Source organism: Eucyclogobius newberryi, unplaced genomic scaffold (assembly GCF_026437365.1).
Source record: "Eucyclogobius newberryi isolate DKJ021-1_F unplaced genomic scaffold, fEucNew1.0.hap1 SCAF_588, whole genome shotgun sequence".
NCBI classification, from domain to species: Eukaryota; Metazoa; Chordata; class Actinopteri; order Gobiiformes; family Gobiidae; genus Eucyclogobius; species Eucyclogobius newberryi.
The window spans coordinates 12,955-32,009 of NW_027316265.1; the positions used below are offsets into that span (position 1 = coordinate 12,955).

At 44.7% G+C, this 19,055-nt stretch overlaps 1 long non-coding RNA gene across 1 annotated transcript in view; it reads right to left on the reverse strand.

Annotated features, from left to right (window-relative positions):
• The window catches only part of LOC140346176 (uncharacterized), a 30,389-nt gene extending 11,674 nt beyond the window's left edge, over positions 1-18,715 (reverse strand). Inside the window, exon 1 of the long non-coding RNA XR_011924313.1 lies at positions 18,640-18,715. This is a non-coding gene — a long non-coding RNA (uncharacterized lncRNA). The remainder of the gene's footprint in view (positions 1-18,639) is intronic.
• Between the last annotated feature and the right edge of the window lie 340 nt (positions 18,716-19,055).

The following is a 19,055-nucleotide window of genomic DNA, read 5'->3' on the forward strand; positions in this document are numbered from 1 at the left end:
TTGGATTTGGAAATAGATGTGATTTTCATACACTCGAATGCTCCGGTCAAGTAATTGAAAAATAAAGCGTAAAAGACAAAATTAACATGAGTTCCACAAACAGCAGACCACTCCTGTACATTTTCGCACCAGAGTCAAACATTCCATAGTAAATAAACACAGGCGATCTTTGACTCCAGAAGCTGCTGTAGCAACCCTTCACTTACTCCCACGAACGCACGCAAGACGGGAGGGAATGGGAGAGGAATAGGAGAGGAATGGGAGAGGAACGGGAGAGGAGCGCTGCTTAGTTCGAGTGTGAGAAAAGAAGATGAAAGCCCCATTCACATGATCCAACACTGTAGGAGAGAGTGGAGTTCCAGTGGAGATGCTAATGCTTCACGTGGACACGCGCTGTGGCGATACCATCTCTCCATCTCCCCCCACGCTTATCGGGCGCGCTTGAAGGTGACCTCGTCAGTCTGTCCGTCTCGAGCGATGACACCGGCCCTATCAGTAATACATCATGTAAGATCCGCGTGTGCCAGATGCCCCGCTCGCCTCGGCGGTGGGTGGTCCAGGCGCGGCTGCTCCGGCGTTGTACAATATGCAAATAATAATCGCATGCAAATCAGCTTTTCCGCGCGCGTAACAATATATCGGTGCGGATGCAAATGCGGTCGGGCCCGTCTGATGTTTTGTTTCTGCGCTAACAAAGGCTGTGCAAAAGTCGTGGGACCTTCCATAAAAAACACACCGTTACATGCTCGCTTAAATAAATAAAGAAAATCACGACGCTTGGGAGGCGCGTTCCAATGGTTCAAATATGATTGTAGAGACACACACGCACACACACGCACACACACACACACAGATGCCAGAAGCTCAGGGCCGCCTCCCGCTGCGCTCCAACAAGAGATGAATTGTAGACAACACAGCTGCAATAACAAGGCAGGCCCAGTGCTGGAGGGATGTGTACTGGATGACTCCAGTCTAGACCGGCAGCTCCGCTCTGCCACGGCCATCTTGGAACAGGCAAACCGACAGGGTCTTAAGCATGTGACGGGGGGCTTAGCATTAGCATGTTCACTTTAGGTTTCAATTAGCACAAGCAGAATGTAGGCTTAAATGTTACAGTTGACATCATGAGAAGTCGTGTAGTGAAAGGAACTGCTGCAGTTGTCAAAATGTGATTCTTTGATTATAGTGAGGAAAACAGAAGGGTAATGAGATCATGAGCAAACAAAAGTGAAAGCTTTAATTACTTCTTCAACAAAATAATCTTGATGTGACAAAAACGTTTTGATCCATTTTCTTTCCTATAGAACAAAAGAGAAACCTTTGCTTCTACCTGACTATTACGTTTGACCTTTCTTACAGCCATGTAATCCAACAGAACCTTCATTTTGCCAGTAAAGAAATAATGTATAGTTTAAACCACCATTTCAGTCTCCAGCTCGACTCATATTGTACCAAACAGCTCCTAAAAGTGTGATTTCAGCTCTAATGACACGCTGATGCTGTGTTCCCCTCAGAAAAGCACGCGGCGTGACACATGATCTATACCGTGTTGTTTCCAGGCAGCAAAAGAATCTGCCATGAGAAGATATACACCGCCAGACACTTTTACACAGGCTTTCAATTTAGATACTCGTAATTAATTTAAGAGTCGGCACAAGCTTTAAGGAGCCACTAAACCCCCAAACGGTGTGATGTATTATCTGGATGTGATTAACTTCAGGCAGTATTGAACTAGTAAATCAAAAGCAGACTGAAAATGATTTAAAACACAAGTGCTAAAACACACTCAACATCAGTTCTAGTGCAAGGCCATAGTCTAATGTTTTGGTTAATAAAAAAGAGCAAAATAGATGATCACGGCACAAAAGAGTCAACTTGACAGTTTACTGAGCAACTCAAATTCTCATGTAGAGCAGTATCTTTTTTATGGGACTAATATCTAGAGATGGATGTTTCCTTGACGATCAGCTGCACAGCAATCACATTTAAGATGGATTTAAAGATGACTAATGCCAAACAACTGAAATGTTTAACACAGTTTACATTCACTCAAGTTCACACAGTAACGAGGCTCCTTTGCTAAAATATGAAACATTTATCTATAATGGATTTAAAATAGTTTCTTGCAAGATTGTATAAACTCACAGCCACATTTTAGCCTAATTTCTCTTTTATTTCTGTAAAAGACAAATCTGATTCACTGAGGACAAACTGGGACTGACACATGTGCAGAGACTGGGACAGAGCAGAACAAATAACTGCTAAATATCCAGTTTTTTCAGATATCAGACCTAATTCTCCGATATCACAGTATATACAGTATATTAGAACCGAATGTCCAGATAATGTCCAAAACGTTGAACAATAAATAACTGCATTTACCACAGCATTAAAGCGATATTTTCTGTTCAGCTTAATTCATTTGTGAAAATCCCACACGACAAAGCAGCAGACAAACAAACCACAAATTGATATTCCACAATGTTCAATCCTGTCAGCTCAAACTGACTCATCTTGTGAATGCCTCAAGTGACTCACAAATGGCAATGTGAAATGAAATTGCACATCTCAAGTGAACAACTGCTTGCTAATGTCGAACATGTCAAACACGATACTTATCATTAACACATAAACAGACATTCCACCGGCGTGAGACAAAGGCATGAAACCAGCGCTGCTTTCTCTATCGCAGGCGCATCAAAGCGGCTCGCTCTATTCATCTGTGTGTGAGCGCTGTCAAATCAAAAACCACACACACGCTCCCCTGGATTCACCGTCCAAGAGTAAAAGACTACAGGAGGTTTTTTTTTTTCCTTCTTCAAACTGGGGAATTACTCGCCTCAACTCACTCTGTCAGTGCAGAAAGGGGGGTGACTGTTTATCCGTACTAGAAAACCAAAAGGACTACAGGAAAAAGCTGGGGTCAATGCTGGAGAGGCACTTTCTCCTCTGCTGCGACCTCTGGCCCGGCCGTGCGATGATCCCCGAGCCGTCGGTGGCGTCTACAGCTCTTTTACCAGAGCAAGATAAGAACGCAGGTCAATTTAATTAGCCATAAGAGCTTGTTCCGAGGCAGAGATACAATGGACAGTGGAGAGGAGAGGAATAAATAATGTGCTGAGAATCCTATTGAGAGGAAACGGAGGAATGCACACACATACTTAAGAGATCTGTGCATCCCGCTGTGGCCATATGCTTTCTGAGGGGGACTTCCTACCCGCGGCAGAGGAAGTGTTGGTTTACAAGTCTGCAGCTCGCTTGTCCGCCATTGCATCCTGTCTCCTAGATCTAAACCAGCCAACGGGACAATACAATCAAGGGAAATCTATAGCAAAAGGAGAGGACACAAATTTGCAAGAAAACAGCTTGTTAAATTGGTTTAAGGACTAGCTCCAAAGTCAATGTGCTTCAGGCATGCTCAGATAGGACATGTTATAGGGCTTTTGTACTTTGCAAGATGTTGTTGTTTTGCAGCAACACATTTCTACTTTGTTCACGTATTCTGTTGTGATTGACATTGTCCTTGGTTGCAGGTGATTATGTTCTTCGAGCTGCCGCTCTATAACTAAATGCAGACTTGTAATTGATGGTGCAAAGGTGAGATATGACGAGAGAGGATGATGGTGATGAAGGATCCTGCTGCCATTGACTAACAGTGTGCCCGACAAGACTGGGCGGGGTTATTGATGACTCTCTTAAACAGCGAGTATCATTGCCATGGCAGCCCATACATTATCACAGAGGGAGAAAAAGCCACGCCTCTTCCTCGAGCAAGTCTGGACCAATGGGCACGCTGCTGGCAGTCAAACATTCTCCACAGTGTCCTTTGAAGGGCCGTGGCAGAGAGGGGAATACTAAATGTGCCACTTTGCCAGGTTGATTGACACAAAGTTTATTGTTTACTGGTACAAACAGATTTGCATGTTTTTACGCTGGCCCCTCCCCCCTCTCCGCGCCATTCCCAGCACCCTCTCTGCTTGTGGCAGCACTGCATGGAGTGGATATTACCCCACCCTGCTGCTATGATATTGATCAGCCTCCTTCCTCCCTCCCTGCTCCCTTCATGGCCCGCTGCATTGATTCTCTCTCGCTCTAAGCCCGCCAGCTAGAAGTGATTACACACACTGTTCACACACATACACAAGTGCTTGTGTGTGTGCAGTTGTGCTTTAAAGCTCAAAGATGCAACCCTAGCCTGTGAAAACACTTGCTTCTTTTCATTCAAGCCAAGCCCAGCTTGATATATTACCATAATAACTATATTTCTTAGCCCATGTTAGCAAAGCACATCAGCTCACTATAGTAAATCTAGCAGCTGGAGCTAAAGGCTGCACTGGTGGTGCTTGACAGGTGGACTCCAGACACCTTATGATTTTGTACAGAGCCCCACACAGCCAGTAACAACTCCTTATATGGGCCTGCAGTCCTGTGAACTCCTGGGGAAAAACTCTGCCGCTAAAGCCAAAGCAGTTAAAGGAAACAGGGAAGAAGTGCTGCCAAAGCTCCATAAACAAAAGCATTAAGAGGTTATTGACGAGCCAAAGACAGCAGTGAAAAGGCCCAGAATAAATGTATTTATTTGGAGATGCATTACCACTGTTCATTTTCAAGCCTAAATGCTTCCAGCTGTAAGGGTTTGTCATCGCTGCATTACCTTCCCACTGCTGTTTATCAGATGCACGGCGGCAAACAATAGCCGGCTTTTTGGACGGGGAAGCGCCACTGATGAGCTACAAGGGCAGCATGGGCCAAAGCCACAAGAACAACCACTTATCTGTGTGTAACCTTCTTTGGCACCCGCACACGGGCTCCAGCAACAGGCCAGAGATCCACATATTATACACACCCAGGCTTCCATTTGGCATTTAAATGGCATTTTAGCGTGGCAGCAAACAGTTTGCACCTAATTATGGCCAGTTGCCGCTGTGTCCTGCGCTGAGTGGAGTAGAGCAGGCTGTTAATACTGTTTTAGCCAATATCTCTGCGCCTTAAGGCTTTCTGCTGAGCTGGACTGAATGTGAGCGTGCTGCTGAGAGAGGCTTTCTGTACGATGCAAAACGTTAGCGGGGAAGGACAACCCGAGCAGAGACAAAGACAAGGCAAGAGATGTATGTGATCAATAGAGAAGTCAATACTCTTTCTCTGTGGGATTCAGCTGTAGCAGACGGATTCACAGTGCAGGGTTTCAATGGTGGATGAACAAAAACCGTCCTGAATTAACCTGTACAAATGCTCAATTAGCAGCTCGGCAGATTCTGAGGAAAGCCTTTGTTGTCTAAACAGCATCATGTCTCATTATCAGTCAAAGCGCTCGCTATGAACAAACCTGCTAATGATTCAGCCGGCTTTTCAGACACAGCATTTCAGGCTCCCGAGATCCCCTTTAAGCGTCAATATGTCTTCTGTCCCTTTTCCATATGCCTTTCCCGTACAATGGAGGACGTGTATTCAGCAGATTTTTAAAGCTCGTCATTACGACATGCTCTTGGTTTGTGAAGAGATTGCACAATGTAAACACAAAGTATAGTCAATCTAATCTGGCATAGTCAATCTAAAGTAATTTACCTTTACAGTAAATTGAATGTAAGCTAACGCAACACTGCCCCGGTGAGAATGTGTTATAGAATATGGAAGTATGTCACATTGAAAGGACACTATTTGGATCTGTGTGCTCCTTCAGACTCCTTCAGGATCCTGCTGTCCATCAACAGTTAAGCCAAGTTAGCCTCCTCTGTGAAGCATTGAGCTGCATGTGCTGCCTGTGCGTGCGAGAGTGTGTGTACGAGTGTGTGTGTGTGTACGCGCTGGCTCTGCAGGGAGGACGACTCACAGGTCACACAGTCTATACCAGAGCACCACCGCAGACAGACAGGGGTCCCGCTCACCCCCACCCCGAACCAGTGATGGAAAGAGTGGCCGGTCTCATCCTCCAACTCCATTACCCACCACTGACAGGGTCGCGCATTAAATCACTCGATTTCACCTCGAAAGGAGCAGGACAGAGTTTTTTTTCCCCTCTTCACACTGTCCTTTTCTTGTTGGTATGTGAACCAATTCGGACATTTGCTGGGCCGTGATCAGTAATGCCCCCACCCTCGTCTCATTTCCCATGAAGCCTCGGGGCACAAGATCCATCATAAGGACCAGACAGCAAAGGAGAAGGAGCAGAGAAAAGGTTGTATGGACTAAGGTGAAGAATGCAGTGGGATATGAGAAGAGCAGATGATTGTGGTGTGTGTGTGTATAGAGTTTTTCACCCTCAAATGGAGAGGGCATTATGGTGATCTGTAAATGGGCAGTTAAGCTCAATTGCCCAAGTTAAGTATTAACAGCAGTCACGTCTATTACTCCACAACCACAGGCTAATCAGTCGTGATTTTGGACATTACCGGTCACTATCTGTCATCTTAGTATCGACGTTTGCAGTGGAAATGTATATGTGAATATTTTTTAAAAATCCTCCAATACCAACTCCAGCCACAAGAGGTCACTAAAGAAATTACGCATACATTTTGAAAACTTGTCAACAAAAACAGTCGAAACAAACTTACAATTCAATCTGATGTAACAATAATATCATACAAATGGATTTGAAAACTAAAAAAGGCAGGTTTGTATTTTCTATATCATTAAATCATCATTACCATGGTGTACAAGCAATTTTAACTTGATAATACAGTATTTCCTCCCTCTCCTCCGTAGACCTGTGTTAAGTGGCTGCCGAAACAAAGGCATCTCTGTTTCCAAACACAACAACGCCTAACTGTTAAGTACATTCCAGTAAAGAGAAGAACAAAGAGCGTTTGAGCAGCAAATGTGAAGACGGCTACTGAGGGGATTCGGCTACTAGCTCCCTTTGAAGTCTAACAGTGTCTTCACCATCACAAATACTAGCTGCATAGACTTAAGATCAAGACAAGTAATAACATCAACTGGTAGTGGCGTGAAATTTCCGTTCAGCTGTGGGTGGAGACGTGTGCAACAGAAAGTGCTATTTTAAAAAGAGCAGACACAAAGGACATAAGGAAACGCCGGGCATGTATAAAAAAGCACCTAGGCAGACTAAATGATGAGTCTGTGTGGCCAAGCGTCTCGGAGCTCTGGCAGCTGCGGTTCCCCCTGACCGTGTGAGCGAGCCATTGGCTGTGACAGACAGGCAAACACAATTTAGGCTTGCCCATCAAAGCATATGCAACACTAGTCATAGGCGATGTGGGCGGGATCGCGGCGCACCGAGTAGAAAAACACACAGGCAGCCCTCCTTCTGTACACAACGGGCTAAATCGGGGTGGTACTCTGAGTGGTACTACAGTAGTGCGTCTCTGGTGAGATGTTTGGGAGGGACAAATAAGGAGAAATCTGACAGGGAGAAATAAACACCAACGGTCAGCGCTTGGGATTTGTAAACCAGTGATTTCGAGTGGATCTGCCAGACGAACCCAAAATGAAGATCTAATATGGAGTCGGCTTTAGCAAATGTATTCGATTAAACCAGATTTAATTTGTTTTACGGCACAGTGAAAGCCAAGCAACGTTGAGTGATGAGTGACAAGTTCCTAGTCCATCATTTGACAAACATTTGTACTTAATAAAAAAAGCAATTCCTCTTATTCCTCTCCAATGAACATCCAACCAAGCACAACTGCCCATTTCAATTTGCTGCCAATGTCTTATTTTCCTGTCACACCCGGATGTTCTAAAAAGCAGCTGAATTACTTCTAAGTAGACACACAGACACAGACACAGACACACACACACACACAGAGACAAACACACACACACACACACACACAGACAAACACAGACACACACACACACACACACACACACACACACACACACTGTAACTAACACACACACACACACACACAGACAAACACACAGACACAGACACACACACACACACTGTAACTAACACACACACACACACACACAGACAAACACACACACACACACACACACACACACAGACAAACACAGACACACACACACACACAGAGACAAACACACACACACACACACACACAGACAAACACAGACACACACACACACACACACACACACACACACTGTAACTAACACACACACACACACACACACACAGACAAACACACAGACACAGACACACACACACACACACACACACACACTGTAACTAACACACACACACACACAGACAAACACACACACACACACACACACAGACAAACAGACACAGACACAGACACAGACACACACACACACACACACAGACACACAAACACACACACAGACAAACACACACACACACACACACACACACACACTGTAACTAACACACACACACACAGACACACAGACACACAAACACACAGACACACAGACACACACACACACAGACACACACACACACAGACACACACAGACACACACACACACACGGAGCAAACCCCATGTCTAAATGTTGATGACAAGGCTGATAGAATTATTTTCTTTGTTTTGGGATTAGACCAGAGTTGTCCTTCTTAACTGCAATTGGACAGTGCTATTTTTCTTTCAGGATCAAAGCCGGAGCAGATGTGAGCCAGTTGCAACAAGAGATGGGGACAGATACCGGCTGCTGCACATTTTCACAGTGGTTAGTCTTGCAGGAGGGGTGGGCCATCCGCCGTGTGAAGCTGCTGCTGTTGTTTTAACGTAGATGTACAAGAAGTAAAAAGACATTCCCCAAGACCTCACAAAAAATGCTAAATATATCAGATTCTCGTTTCATTCTCCTCTCCTGCCCTTGGACTTAGTTCTTCCGGAGCCTTCCTTTCCTCCCCGCGCGCCTTCGACTGGCAAGAGATAATTTGCACCATGTGTTCTTTAATGGAAAAGAGTCTTGGTTGAAGCGTGTGAACTCGATACCACTGTAAATCGGCACTTCCCCCTCCCCTTCCTGTTGCGCTTTCATTCTTTCTTTCTTTTCTTTTATTGGCGTGTCACACATTGGACAAGCTGGAAATGATGCTGGGGATGGGTTGGGAAACAGCGGTATAAGCCACACCAGATACCCACTTAGTTTGAGGACAGAACGAGCCAGGAGGGACCGGAGGAGAGGAGTGTCTATGTTAAGTGTGAAGAAAAATTAGTCGGCCATTTTCAGAGCAGAGGCCAATCCAATTAAGCTTGACCAATCCCAATGTGTTTAGTGTCTGGTTACTCCACTACACTACGGGTGGCTTGGCAGAGACAGAGACTTGATAAATAAAGTGCTCCCACGAGAAAGCCCAGATAAGAAATCTGCTCCAAGGGTAAAACTGTAACCTTGATTTGTGACATGTAGAATGAGTTGGATCAGAAAAGCACTTGAGGGGATGAGGTAAAAATGTAGCTTATTCTGTGGACATGTATTAACAATTGAGGATGTCAAAGTAATTGTGATTATGTGGATAAGTAACTCGGTAAGAACAACAAAATAAACCGTGAGAATCACAGTCATTTTGGTTCAGTCTATCCTACAAAAACTATATCCTACAAAAACTATAAACACACAAAGCACATTTTATCTGGCAGCTTCTGTGCTAATATAATTACTGTTCCATTCAGAAAGTTTGATTTCATAAAGCCAGAGTTAAGGATTTCACTGTTGTTTGGTTAAAGTGCCAACAAACGTGAATAATTGTAAAACTGTGATATTTCTTTACATTAATACTTTCCTTCATCCTAACATTACATTAAATAAACAATGGAAACAATTTGGACACTTTGTTGATTTTAGAACAAGCTGTACATAAAGCCAAACACATTTTAATGTATTATGTATAGTCGAACGTTAATGCCAAAACTAATTTAACACCATGAACATTATCCTACATAAAAAGTCTGTGACCCCTGTGGAGATAAGCGTTTTCATTTATGGGCTTAAAGCTGGCGGTCAGCTGACAGAACAGAACTCTCATTATAATGATGGTGTTGAGTCTGGAAGGCTGAAAAAGTACCTACATTATTTGACAGAGCCACTACATTTGTTTTCCCTTCAAAGGCAGAAGGAGAGAGAGCCGTCTGTTTGCTCTCGCTCCGTTTCAGATAAGATTTAGTGCTCGACGCCGGAGTGCATTGAATTTGCTTCAGATGTTAGTGAAGATATCAGAGCAGAGATTTCCACTTGTGATGTGCCAGAATAAAAAAGGATCTGATGCAGAGTGGAATATTTGAGTGACTTTGCAAACAGAGGTGGAATTAGCTGTGGGAATAGAGGGGAAACGTGAGACGCTTTTCACATTTCAACAAAACTAATTTGTTTGAGTTGTTTTTTTACATCCATTTAGATCAGTTTTCTTCAAATGAAACATAAAAGTGCTCCAAAAGGTCTTGACCTCATGGAGACACTAAATATAACAATAGTTTAATCCAGTATAGGGAATAAGAGCACACACTTTTTCTTTTTACTATAATACTTGACATTCATGAAACGTAGATTCAAAGCTGGACACGATGAACCGAACAGAACAAAACAAAGGATAGTTGGTTACAAACTATACACCAAACTGAACTCAATCCCTCGGCGCGAACGAGGCCGCACAAATAAAACTCAAAGGGGGAAGGCCGAGGAAAAGACTCAGTTGTTGAATTATTTAGCAGTGGTGGGTCAAGGAGGTGGCTATTGATCAAGCTTTTAAGGAGGCTAACAAAAATGCTATGGCTGCTGGTCCGGGCCCCCGCGCTCCCACAGAGCCCCCTTCTGTCTGTGGGCTACAGCCTCTCCATCTGCGAAGGTAATCACCTCATAAAAACACACGCAAACCCCATTTGAGTCCTGCCAGTGTTGACTTCCCCTTCCTCCTCCTCCTCCTTCCTCCTCCTCCTCCTCCCCCCCGCTGCTGTGCTGTCTATCCTGGAGAAGAAGAGAGATAATCCCATTGGCTGAGTACTAGTTTCCATAGCAGCGTTTAGCGAATGCATGGGGAGGCCAGCGAGGGTGAAACTAGAAAGTGTTATCTGTCCAAAAAGATGAAAAGAAGGGACTACGGGGAGAGTTGAGCAGGCTCGGACACATCCTCCAGAGAGCGGCTCCCTCGCTCCTAGGAGCTGAACCGTGCCGCTACACCAACCTTGGATTTTTTCTTTTCTGCTTCATTTTTATTTATTCAGAGTTGTGCACAATCAATCTCACTGCCCGATCTGGCAAACATCGATGCGCAGCTAGCACTCTGTCCGTCCAAAAACGAGCGCGAACGAAAGAAACACTCAAATATGTTATTACTGCGACGCGTAAATAGCCGAGTGAAATTTCAAGTGCGCAGAGACAAGAGGAGAGGGAAGGAGATGGGAGGGGAGCAGACTTCGAGGGGCATTAATCAAAACGGTCATAATGGGCAGAGTCACCTGATAGTGCCTAAGCAGCAGTAAAAAATCCTCCGCTCACAGCCTGCAGCAGTCAACGCAGCTAACAGCGAGGGGGAGAGGCGGGAGGGGGCTATTTGTCAAATACAAGGCAGGTAATGTGTGCAGAATTAATTTGAGCAGACCGGGAAGAGGGGAAAAAGAATCCAGTTCATCGCTTAACGTGTTCTCGCCGACTGCGGCCAAGACGTATAATGTCACAAGCAATTCCTGGCGTGTTTTCTTTTGTGCCTGGCCGACAGTGGACGGCCATTCGCAGCTATAGTTGTATTCTGCTTTTATTGCTCTGAGGCGTTCTATTCAACAGGGAGAGTTATAGGCAGAATGCTTCAATCAAACGGCTCGCGGCTTCGTGTTCGGCCGGGCCCCGCGCTACAGACAACCAAATGCCCTTGTCAGAGCCGTGTCCTCGCCGAGACGAGCAGACACTTAAAGACGAGCCGGGCACACTATTGTGAAAGGTTGCCACGTACTCCTGCCTGTGAAACGTAGCGGCCGAGCGGACCGCGGGCTGCAAAAGCAAGAAAGCGCCACACAAAACTGGCCCTAATGACTGTGGAGACGGATGCTGCTGTGCCTCTCGATAAATATTAACAAGACTAATGGCGACGCGCACTGATCCATAATTGCGTTTGAAATTGTTCGACAGGGGAGGGAGGAAGAGACGGGATGAAAAGATACAGCGACAATAGACTGTAGCGATGGCCTGTAGTCTCACTGGCGCAGTTGTTCTAAGAAACTGGTGAAGGTTAAAGCATACGTTTCTCCTCGACTTCACATGAGAGAGAGAGGGGGAAATAAAGAGAAGGAATCAGAGCCATGGCGGCCGTGTTTAGCATTAAGTGATGTTTCCCTGTAGGTCTCAATAATATGCAGGGAACAAACCAGTCAAAACCTGATTAGCTTGTGGATCTCATTGTTAGGCTAATTCCGGCCACTTTGGATTCCATTAGGGCTCTATGATGGTTTCAGAAAAGCTAATAACCGCTCGTGTTAAGCATGCACATTTATGCACATATATTTGCATCTTTATCAAACCGTTTTAATTATGAGGGCTTTGAGCGGCTGGCTTTTTCCAAGGCTGTATGATAAGACAGTCACCAGAGGACAGAAATCAACACCGGGGCGGATCTATAGCGAAAGTGTACAAAGGCTGTTTACATGACAACGGGGCAAGCGCCGGTGTTAGTCATCAATAGGTTGTGATTACATAATGACATCTATAGGCAATCAATATGGAATCGATGTCTTTTAAATGCAGCAGAACGGGACAATTAAGAGAGTAGAGGCAGAGTTTGACAAAGAAAAGAGTTGGTTTCAATTATTGTCTCCAAACATTCCCTCCATTGTGGATTTCCATTCATTTTGGCAATCGGCCTTGTTGTTTGGGCAAAATAAACATTTCAAAAACCAACAACATGAAAAGGACAATCTCCTCACTAGTTTCCTCCTGAATTGGTCTTTCAAAAACAGCATTAAAATGGATATTTGAATATACACAATAACAGTGTTTAGACTTGCATCTTGACAAAAGAGAAATCATTTTAACCAACTGAAATATAGTATTGGGCTTACTGAGGACACTGTTGCTCGCAAATCTGTCAACATAGAATTTCTTAAACCTGCTGAAGTATATTTACGACTGAACCGCTCGGATGAGAACGTGTCTCCTTACTGAAGCGAAAACAATTTAATAAATGCCTTTAATGATTAGATATCGAGCTCGAGTCATGTGACCTGGTTCAATAAGATATGAGGCCAGGGCTAATCAATGGCAGCTGAGATTTTCATATGAGAAATCAATATCTCGGGGCGGTTCGCCGGTGACGCAGAAGCATGTTGGTCAAGCTTTCTTTGCTTTCGACATGTTTTCACAACGCACGCGCCACATCCTGTCACGGTTACGACACGACGCCAAGTCAACGCTCTCCGAATCAAAGCCGGACATCTGACAAAGGAAAAGCCAAGCTCTTTTTTTTTTATCAGCCTTGCAACTTATGAGCTGGACTCCTGGCTAGATAATTGCATTGTACATGTCATCTAATTAAACCTCTCTGAGCGCGTACGGGGCTCTAGTAGTGGAGATGTTAGCATGTTAGAGCAAAGAGGCGGCACGTGTGGGTGTGTGCTAGCCTCCTCAATCCCTCTTTGCTCCCTAGAGGGGGACTGCAATCACTCCATTAGCCAAAAGAAGAGAGGGAGGGGGGGAGCGGACACAGCTGACTTAGCCAATAACAGCAAATGAGGTTAGATCCAAGCAGAGAGGGGAGCTAGGGGGGTCAATGAGTGTTGAGGACATGGACACAATGACGAGAACAGGGAGGGGCGAGCGGGAGGGGGGGGGGGGGGGGGGGGGGGAGTGGATTGACAGGGGATAAAGAGTGCTGGGGATGAAGTGGAGGAGTGGACAGATGAGGCAGCGGTAGAAATGGAGACGGAGGAGACGAGCGCAGCCCCGAGAGCGGGATGGATGGAGGTGGGCCGGGTCAGCGGACAGTAGATCTGTTCACTGCTCAGGCTGCACACTTACAAGGAACGAGTGATTAAATGCACTACAGTGGAGTGAGCGCAAGACAAAGCTATGAGCTGTGAAAAGCAGCAGCAACAACAACAACACAAACCAATACCAGATGAAAAAACTATTCACTAAATGTAGAAAAAGAAACACAAAATACCATTGTACCAAGATTCCTACGTCAGTTATGTCAACTACACATCTAATACAGTAAATTATAAGATGTCCTTAAGATTGGTCAACAACGATTCTTGAATCACCCTTTCAGAATTTGAATATATGCAAATAAAGACAAGAAATGCTGCTGCTGAATAAATCACATCAGACAGGACAGGCAAAGACATGAGGCCTCGCTCAGAAGACAGGCAGGGCAAACTGCTGTGCGGAGGCCCCCCCAAAAAATATGAAAAGCTATAGCTCGCCTTCAAAGCGCCGTGGAGGGGCTGCAGAGCTCTGTTTTATCTGTTGGGAGTCTATTTGCACTCGGCAAGAATACCACTCCGACACCACAGTCGCTGTTGCTCCACGTGCAGTCTGAGCCAAGTACAGCCTCATTTATCTTCAGCAAAAGGCCATTTACTGCTTCAGAATTATCATACAGAAATGGGACTGGTTACTATTATTGTTGTCGAGTAAAAGAAAAGAGGATTTGGTTACAGAACAATGCACACTTTTAAAAGCAAGTGCAACAACACTAGACTTAGACACTTGCTTCTGCCAGAAAAAAAGACGTCCGACTGCTGACAATAACAAACATGTGGCTGAGGCGTGAGCGGCCGTACAGTCTATAATGGAGAGTGTATATACGTGCAGACAGGATGCACAGCTGGCACAATCACCGCTCATCAAATATAGATGTAAACACTACACAAGGTCACGGCGCGGGGGTAAACTGAGACCGAGGCTCCGAGGAGGGAAAACACCAGAGGATTGTGCTCCGGAGCAGTCATTTATGTCTTCAGGTTACAGCGGAGCGGCCATGTTTCAAAGGTAAACAAGCTCATTGACTTCAAACTATGGCATAGCGTAGCGACATGTCAGACTTGTGTGTGAAAGCGCTGCGTATGCTCCCTTACGCTAAAATTACCTCGACTTATAAGATGCTATTTACATTCATCATTATAATTCTCTACAAAGCCACATTTCCTGTAGCCTTGTTCTAAATCAAGTTTAAAATGGCCTCCTCCTGGTCATCTCCGTTTCTGGGCAGACATTTTAGGACGAAGGCAGGAGGCTGAAATCCATACATCGGATCAATAAGTCAGGGAGAGAGGTTAGACTGGGCACCACATATGCCGCTTGTGTAAGTAAACAAACACGGTAAAAAACAATTGTCCTTTGAGTTTTGCCTATGACCCCAATAATGCAGAATGGATTTTTTTGGCGCGCGAACGGCAAATAAGAAGCAAAGCATATTGGACACAGATATGTAAGAGAGGGCGCCGTCAGTCCTCACAGCGCCGGCAAAGACTGATGGATGCGTTGAGGATTTCTACACAGCGCTAATTGGATTCACAGGTCATTAGATAAAGTACATGAGTGAGACGGTTATGGCCTACAGACTGAGGGAAGAGGAGGAATGGACAATGAGAGGTGATATCGATGAGGCTGTTCGGTCCGTCCCCCCTCCCGCCTCTGCAGTAGCTCAGACTGAGAGGCATGATCGATAAAGCGAGAGAGGGGGAGAGAGAACCGGGGGTCGCAGACGGAGCAGGAGAAAGATGAGCACTCAGGAAATAGTGGGGTGCTGTGATGGCTCGGGGTGGGAGTCGTTCACGTCAGGCATTTGATTAGAGTTGCGTTTCGTTGCCTTGCAAAAAAGTGGAAAAGACTGCGTAATAGTGACGGATTGAGATGGGGAAATGTCTGTTTTCATTGACAAATAAATCAATATCTGAAAGTTTTACAGTGTGACATAAAGCAAACCGTGTTCAGTTGCTGGGTTGATTAGCTATATGTAGAAGGGCGGCGGGAATTCATCGAATAATCGTGATTAGTCGACGAGAAACATATTTTTTGTCATATATTGATCATTGTAATCATAGAAAATACAGACTCTAAAACACATGCAAAAATACCTTCTGTTTTTTTTTATCAATAGTACATTTGTTCATGTTTGTGTACAAATGTAGTTAAAAAGACTCAATGTACAATAAAAATAATCCTTTGTCTAGTTGGCCAATCAAAAATAATCATTGCTTCCTAAAATAACCGTTAGTGACAACTCTAACGTGCTGTTTAATAAAGTACTACACACTCCTGAAATAAAACAAGAACGTCCAGCCTCATAGAAGACATATCTGACCATGTTAAAAATATACACTACATTAAGTAAAAGCATCAGGGATTACAAAGGCATCAGGTTCCTCCACAAAGCATCAGCGGCGGTTGTAGCTGTTGCCGTGTTCCTCTTTTCCCAAAGGCATAAGAGCGTGTCCCAGTTCTTTGAGCAGGGTAAACTCGGGGTTAAACTAGATGTGCGAGTGCAAATCAGCTATCATGCTAAAAGAGGATTTACCCAGGTCTAGTAAATAGAGATTAGGAACTGGCTGCTGTAGCGAGCGCGCAGTGCCACTCCGAGCGCTGATTTATAGCAGTTGACAAAGTGAGCTCATTGAAAAAAGGGCTGTAGTTGTTTGGAAAGCCAGCGGGACTTGTTGTTTTAACATCAGAGGACAAGGGTACAGTGTGCTCAGACACACACAGGCATGCAGATGGCTGGCCATTAATTACAGATGGGCGGGGGAGGGGCTGCGGGAGAAGCTGGACACGAAACACTCGCCGCGTTAACGTTGAGCCCTCGTTGGGAGACGTTCTACTTTTGACTCTACGTGCGAACGGGACAAACCAAACTGCTTCCCCCGTTTGTGATCGAAGCTGATGGTATTCAAATGGTTTAGTGGTTTGAATCTGGAGACCGAAAATAGTTTTAGCAGCTGTTAGGATGAGAATGAGACCACCAGGAGCGCTCTGCATTCAATTATGCAGAACTGTTAGCCCCGTTAGCATGCTAGTTGTTGTTAGTTTCACTGTGGCAGGAAGTGAAACTAGAAGGCTTCTGAAAGTTGTGAAAATCGCGCATAAACTCATCACAGTTAACAATTAAGAGGCTTGGAATACGCAAGAAAGTGGGGAGTATCTTTGAACTGCTGCAAATAGTTTAACATTTTAACCGGTACAGTGCCTTTAATTAACTTAAAAAGTCTCTCTCCTTGTACGCAACAGCACAGCAAGTTTCAGAACAGAGAAAGAGCCGTCATCTGATGTGTTCTCTCCCTGTCCTGAGACAATTACCCCCAACCGGCCCGGACCTCTTCTGCTACTCTTAATCAAGGACTTTTTTTTTTATAAAGGTGGGTTACTGCCGCTCTCAGCACTCTCCAGCAGCAATCCGATTACAGTCCTGCTGCTGTGGGGCCCCGCTCGCCCTTCACCCGAGCCGGGCTCGCACCTCGCCGAGCAGAAGCCCTTCCCAAAGACACGCAGACAATGGCCAAAGTCCCGAGTGCATCGAGCTATAGTCCCACCTTTTTGAGAGCGGCGCAGTGCGTGACCTCTGCACTGACCTACAATCATCGCTCTGGCAGTTGGCGGCCATTACCGGCGCCCCCTGGGGGTTCGGCTGCTCCCCACGTCGGGCCGCGCTTAGACAACAAATCTGCTCTAGGATGAGTAATGCTCACTCCAGAGGGTTTCCACCTCTGATTGATCTAGCATTAAGCACTTAGTTTGTACATATAAGTTAGCTTTAATTAACTTCAAGCAGAGCGATAAAAATGTCATAAAAATCTATTGGTATTTTAATTGCAAGCAAAACAGCTCAAAGCCAAGTAAGAATAAAGCCGTCCCATATGCCACACAGATGAGCCACACTGTCCAAAATAAAACTACTACTAAACAAATAGGATAAAGATTAAGTCAATCCCTGTGATTCCATTAATAGCACAACTAATCAACCCAAAGAAAAACAGCATGTTACCTAATAACAACAGCCCTAGTCCCCAAACAATAGGACTAATTATGTACCCATTCTTTCAGTTCAAATGGTTTGCAATTTAGACCAGGGGCTCTGCTGACCTCTGACCCATCCGTAACAAAACACTGACCTCCCTGCTGGCTCCTGCTATTATGAGAACAAAGGCAAAAGAGCCCATTAAACAGTGATTTCACAAAACAGTGTCCACTGAACTGCTTATGTCAGCGCAACCGAGTAATTAAATATGAAAAAACTAATTATACTTTGTGGATAAGGCCATAGTGTGCAATGCAACAGACCTGCATTACTTAGCTAAACAACGTCAATAAAATCAGCCACTCAAAGTAAAGAGTCATTTCTGCCTTTATTCAGCAAAAGGAGGTAAATTGCTCACATTAAGCAGCAAAAAAAAAAAAAAAAATCAATTGGAAACTGGCGAAGGTCTGTTTCATTAAATCAATTAAGCACGCTGAAAAACATCTTTATTTCCATTACAAGCGCTATTACACCGCTACGGCTAGTTAAGTCGGTTCCTACTCAAAGTTAACTCTCGGGGGGAACGTGTGCGGTGTGTTTCCACCTGACCGTTTAAAAGAAACAACGCTGACCTCTATTATGAAGACGTTTTTATAACTTTTCACTCTTGGCGCGACATAATAGCACTAGTTTTTGGCACGCTTAACGAACATTTGGCAAGAGATTGAAGAGTTGAGTTATCGTTGAAGACATTTAATGGACGCCGGCAAATGGAAAAGGCATTGGAAAAACCGGGGGTACTCACCAATTTAAAATCCTGTATGCTACAAATGAAGTAAGGAGTGTTGGGCCGTCGACTCTCAATGTACACACAATCTGCAAAGAAAGGGGAAAAGAAGCAGTTAAGAAAGAGGATGCTAACCCCAGAGCTTTCATGTTTTATGCAGACACACTTTGTAATATATTATTTGGTGTTACCTCGCTGCTGAAAAGACACTTTTCCCCTTCTCCAGTCAAATTCAATTGGAATGCAAGTAATAGGATTAAGGACTTTTGGAGCGCTACAACCTTGCCGTTCCAAAGCAAACATTACGCCCAAGGGGAATTATGTTATTGTTCCACTACATTTATACAGCGGAGTGAGCAATGCAGTCTTTTAACCCGGCATCAACTCCAGCCCACTCACAGACAACACCTCTTTATTGTCAATATACAGTATGC